General features: G+C 53.9%; 1 protein-coding gene across 2 annotated transcripts in view; it reads right to left on the reverse strand.

The window, feature by feature from the left end:
* The window catches only part of GUCY2D (guanylate cyclase 2D, retinal), a 55,535-nt gene extending 49,535 nt beyond the window's left edge, over positions 1-6,000 (reverse strand). For both annotated transcript variants that reach the window (XM_050932741.1, XM_050932740.1), the window contains exon 1: positions 5,933-6,000. The gene's annotated coding sequence lies outside the window, so the exon portion shown is untranslated. The remainder of the gene's footprint in view (positions 1-5,932) is intronic.

Genomic DNA, 6,000 nt, shown 5'->3' on the forward strand with positions numbered 1-6,000 from the left:
CACTCCCCCAGGGTGCCCCATGGCAGGGTCCTGTGGGTTGAGGGGGCTGCCCAGAATTACCCTGGAGCGCATAGGGGCTGGGCTCCCCCTACTCTGCAGTGGGGCAATGGGGGGCAGCCCCAGAGGTAAAGGGAGAGAGATTGCAGCTGTGGAGTCCACATGCACCTGCCCAGTGTGCACACCCCCTATAGAGCCATTGGGGGCCCCCACACACACCCCTATGGAGCCAGCAGGGGGTCCCCCACACATACCCTATGGAGCCCAGGGGCACAAATGTACCTCCTATAGAGCTGGGGGGGCCACACATGTACTCCATTAAAGCCAAGGGGCCCCCATACTCCCTATAGATCCAGGGTCCCCCATGCACCCCTAAATAGGTAGGGCCCCCCACCTCTACAGAGCCAGAGGCCCAACACACACACCCCAATAGAGCCAGAAGGGGCCCCCACACACACCCTTATAGAGCCAAGGCCCCTCACACACAGAGAGCCGGGGCTGTGCACACCTCCACTATGGATCCAGGGAACACACAAACTCCCCTCTAGCACCAGCAAACAGACAGACGCCTGCACACACCCGTATAGAGCCAGGAGACACACACTGTACATCAAGCTATTCATAAGCCGAGTGGGAGGAGACCGTCTCAACCCACCAAGAAAAAGTGTCCTACACGAAAGCAGCTCAGCGTAACTCAGTGGTTCCCAGACTGGGGTTCGTGAACCCCTGGGGATTCATGAAATGTTACAGGGGGTTCTCGGGAAAAAAAATCCCTAATGGTGGACAGAGCTGTCCCTAGGGACCCCAGGCAGCATGGGGCCGGCAGCCTGGACTTCCAAGAGTGAAGCAGATCAAAGCAAGCATCTCTATCCCACTGAGGAGATTTAAACTTCAGGGACTTATATGAAACGGAAAGGGAGGTGGGTATTTTTTGCTGTTTTTAAAATGAAATAAGCAGCTAGTCTTGTTTTTAAAATGATTATGAAGAACAAATTTAAGCTTTGTTGTAACGTGCGTTGTTTGCCTGGACTGCTCAAGACCCGAATGCCTGTGTGGGAGGAATTCTTTGAGCTGGCTTCTTAAATACCTTCCTGCTGTTTCACATCTGTTACTCCTTGATGAAACCTAGGAGCCTTGTCTTATAAACAGGCTTATTCGAAGTGATACAAGCTACGACAGTGAGATCTTGGAAGAGTTTTCATAATATAATAAAAATACCGTAATGATAAATAATCATCATAAATAATGTGTAATAAGCATGTCATAAAAACAAATTTGATAGTTCTAAGATCACTGCTTTTATAATTTATACTCAGGTAAAGGAGAAAACCCCTGGAAATGTTCATTTTTAGGAGGGGGTTCGCGAGACTTGCCATTTTAGTGAAAGGGGTTCCTGGGTTGTTAAAGTTTGGGAACCACAGGTGTAACTACATCTAGGAACAGAGAACGCAGGCCAGACCTCCAGGCTGGGGAGCAGGGACTCGGGAAAAGATTCAGGGGTTGGTGGCAGAGAATTGGCTGAACACAAGCTCCCAGAGCAACGCTGCAGCCCAAAGAGCTAACGCGACCTTGGGGTGTATAAACGGGGGAATCTGGAGTAGAAGCAGTGAGGTGATTTTACATCTGGATTTGGCCCTGGTGCGGCAGCCGCTGGGATCCTGTGTCCAGTTCTGGTGGCCCCAATTCAAGGTGGCCCCAATTCAATGCAGAGGGGATCAACGAAGAGCCACGAGAATGATTCAAGGGTTATAAAACCGGCCTTATTCATGATAAACTCCAGGAGTTCCAGCTATTTAGCTGAGAGAGACTTTTCAGGGTGACTTGACCCCACTTTGTGGGGGACAAATATTTAATCTAGCCGAGAAAGGTGGGTAGATCATGACCCAACAGCTAGAAGATGAAGCTAGACATATTCAGACAGGAAATAAGGTGGAAATTTTTAACCATGATAGAGTAATTAACTACGGGGGAGAATTTGCCAAGGGTCACCGTGGATTCTCCGTGATTGGCAATTGTTTTGAATCCAGATTGGCTGTTTTTTCTAGACGATCCGATAATTCCCAGAGCAGAAGGCCGTTCTCCGGCCTGGCCTTGAAGTCAATGAGCGACGGGTCTCTCCTCTGCCAATGAGGCCAAGTATCCGGAGAAGCCGATTGACCAGCGTGTTGCTACGCTGCTGAGGTGTCTGACTCAAGCATCTTGGGTTAACCACGGGCCTTGCGCTCAACAGGACAGCATTTCTCCATTGGGGGTGGGATGCGACCACTTCTGAATGCCACCCCAACCTGTTCAAAAATTTCAAGGACTACTCCAGGCATCCCTGGGCAGAATTAATGTTGATCAATGGAAAGCAGCACACACTGGAAAACATAATCCCAACTATATGTATAAATTAGCTGTTACCACTCAAGAAAGAGATCTTGGCGTCATTGTGGATAGTTCACTGAAAACATCCGCTCAAGGCGCAGTGACAGTCAAAAAAGCCAACAGAGCATTGGGAATCAGTAAGAAAGAGATAGATAATAAGACAGAAAATATCCTATTGACTCTATATAAATCCATGGTACACCCATATCTTGAATACTGCATGCAGATGTGGTTGCCCCATCTTAAAAAAAGAGATATTGGAATTGGAAAAGATTCAGAAAAGGGCAACAAAATGATTCGGGGTCTGGAACGGCTTCCGTATGAGGAGAGATTAATAAGACTGGGACTTTTCAGCTTGGAAAAGAGGCGACTAAGGGGGGATATGAGAGAGATTTATAAAATCATGACTGGTGTTTAAGTAGATAAGGAAGTGTTACTTACTGCTTCTCATAACAGAAGAACTAGGGGTCACCCAATGAAATGAATAGGCAGCAGGTTTAAAACAAACCAAAGGATGTATTTCTTCACACAACGCTCAGTCAACCTGTGGAACTCCTCGCCAGAGGATGTTGTGAAGGCCAAGGCTATAACAAGGGGTCAAAAAAAACCTAGATAAGTTCATGGAGGATGGGTCCATCAATGGCTATTAGCCAGGATGGGCAGGGAGGGTGTCCCCAGGCTCTGTTTGCCAGAGGCTGGGAGTGGGCAGCAGGGGACGGAGCACTTGGCGACTGCCCGTTCTGTTCATTCCCGCTGGGACACCTGGCATTGGCCACTGTCGGCAGACAGGACACTGGGCGAGACGGACCTTTGGTCTGACCCAATGTGGCCGTTCTTATGTTCTTAATCCTACTCCTTTTGGGGGGGGGGAATTGGAAGGGGGAAAGGTGGGAAAACAGGGGACACACCAAGCCGCTGGCATCCAGTTAGGGTGGCCCCAGCTTCCAGCATCTCTACAGTTGTCTACGGCTCAAAGCACCGGTCAATGGCCGCCATTAACACCTCCCACCACCAATTCACCCTCCAAGCTTGGCTCCACCCGGCCTTCCCGAATGACTCTTCTCCCAGAGAGGAGCCCAAGCCCCCATCAATCTGGCACAAAGGGCGGGTGCCCCCAGCGACGCCGAGGCTGAGCTTTGGCGGACGGGTGATATTTATGCAGCGAAAAGAAATGCTCAGGCTACCCCGGGGGCCGAGACAAGACAGATACTCAGAACCCAACAGCGACTGCCTGATGCGTCGCTATCTATTGGGCATTCGGGGCATGGGACCCGGCAGCCACGGTAGGGCTGAACACATCACCGCATAGTTTTTGTGAAGCACGGGAAGTCCTGCCTCAGAAGGCCAGACTGACAGCTTCCCTCATAGCCCCCGGATTGATCCCAGCCCCCTCTCCGAACCCAGGCGGAGTGTCCCAGCCCGGAGCACCCAGGCCCCAGCCGTGACAGGAGGTTGCAAGGACTCCCTCGGCTTTACGCACGGGGAGAAAGCAAAATCTCAACCCAAACGAAATGAAAACCGAACGTTGCGACAGTGCAGATTGCATGGAAACATATCCCAGCTGAAACTGCCGACAGCACAGACACCGCTGCTCGCAGCTCCTGGCACGACACCCGGGCCAAACGATTCACACAACAGACCCACCAGCGAGACCAAAAGACACCTCCAGAGCTGACGAGGCACCGTGGCCTCCTGCCGCAAAGCGGCCAAAAGATCACCCCCACTCAATCGAAGGACTGAGGTGTATGATCCGTCGGGAAATAGATCAAAGGGGTCAGCCAGGGTGGCACCTAGCAATTACGAGCCAGGGAGCCTAATTTCAGTCCCAGGGAAATTCGTATAACGCTAGTAAAGAGCAGAATGATCAGACGCAGAAATGAACACGATTTGTTGGGGGGAGTGTCAAAGGGAAAATCACGCCTCGCCAATCTACTAGAATACTTTGAAAAAAATAATCTACCCAGTTCCAGTTCACAGGGTTAGAGACTGGTACCACACTGGCCCTGGGGACGGACACACACACACACACTGCAACCTACATCCCATGCAGGGGACCATCCCTCCTTCCCCTGGCAAAAAACCCCCACAGTGCTCCGGTACCAATTGGCTGATGCTCCCCCCCCACACACACACACACCGTTGCTCTGAAAGCCAATGGGAGCGTGGGATACACAGGGGGCATCTCTGATCTGGGACCCATGGCTAGCACATGCTCCCCCCCACCCCAAAGGCCAGAGCAATGCAGGCTTGTGGGGTACAACTCATATCAAGGGGACCAGCGCCCCCAGAGACCCCACAATAACACACCCACACACACAGCCCCAGTGCCTCCAGAGACCCTACAATAACAGCCTCAGCACCCCCAGAGACCCCACAATAACACACCCACACACACAGCCCCAACGCCCCTAGACACCCACAATAACACACCCGCACACACAGCCCCAGTGCCTCCAGGGACCCCACAATAACACATCCACACACGAAGCCCCAGTGCCCCCAGAGACCCTACAATAACAGCCCGAGTGCCCCCAGAGACCCTACAATAACACACCCGCACACGCAGCCCCAGTGCCTCCAGAGATCCTACAATAGCAGCCCCAGCGCCCCCAGGGACCCTACAATAACAGCCCCCATACATCCCCCACCCCACCCCTCCCTCCAGCCCAGACCGGGGCAGGCCCCCAGCTCTCTCCACCAGTGGGGCAGGCTGGCTGTGTTAATTGGCTTTAGCGTTTAACCCTGCACTCCCCAGGCCGCACTCTCCCCCCCTCCCCAGGACACGGCAGAGCCGCTTATCGAGACGGACAGGTGTGAGCCAGCCTAATCCCCCAGCACACCACCGGCAGCCAGCTCCCTCCACCCACTGGCAGAGCAGGATCGGCCCCTGCCCTCTATTCCCCCCCCCGGTTGCTCTGCGCCCTCCCCCCAGAGCAGACAGCTTCCCCCACTGACTCCCCTGTCTCCTGGCCCCAAGCCCCTTCTCCGCTCCCCCCCGCAACCGGGGAGTTAGACTGTTCCCTCCCCAGGGTGTGTTGGGGGGCCTCTCCGCCCAGGCGGGTACCAAGAGCACTCGACAGGTACAAGGAGCAGGGACACGCCCTCCCCGCAAAAAAACCCAAAACTTGTTTTCTACTGGGGAAAACTGGCAAAACCAGTGAACAACCAGAAATCACCTAGCATGTCAATGAAAAGGACCCAGGAGTCCTGGCTCACAGCTCCCTAACCACCAGACCCCACTCCCCTTTCAAAGTTGGGGAGAGAACCCAGGCGTCCTTGCTCCCAGCCCCCGCTGCTCTAACCCACCAGTCCCCACTCCCCTCCCAGTGCCGGGGAGAGAACCCAGGAATCCTGGCTCCCAGCCCCTTGCTCTAACCCACTAGCCCCCACTCCCCTTTCAGAGCCAGGGAGAGAACCCAGGAGTCCTGGCTCCCAGCCCCTCACCCCCGCTCTAACCTCTAGACCCCACTCCCCTTTCAGAGCCGGGGAGAGAACCCAGGAGTCCTGGCTCCCAGCCCCACCTCGCTCCAACCCAACACACCCCAGAGTCCTTGCCCCAATCCCTTACCTGGCTCTGTGGTCCGGGCGACCCACGGACACTGTCTAAAATATTCCAGGCCCCAGATGGGGCTGTGG

Source organism: Gopherus flavomarginatus, chromosome 23 (genome assembly GCF_025201925.1).
Source record: "Gopherus flavomarginatus isolate rGopFla2 chromosome 23, rGopFla2.mat.asm, whole genome shotgun sequence".
NCBI lineage: Eukaryota > Metazoa > Chordata > Testudines > Testudinidae > Gopherus > Gopherus flavomarginatus.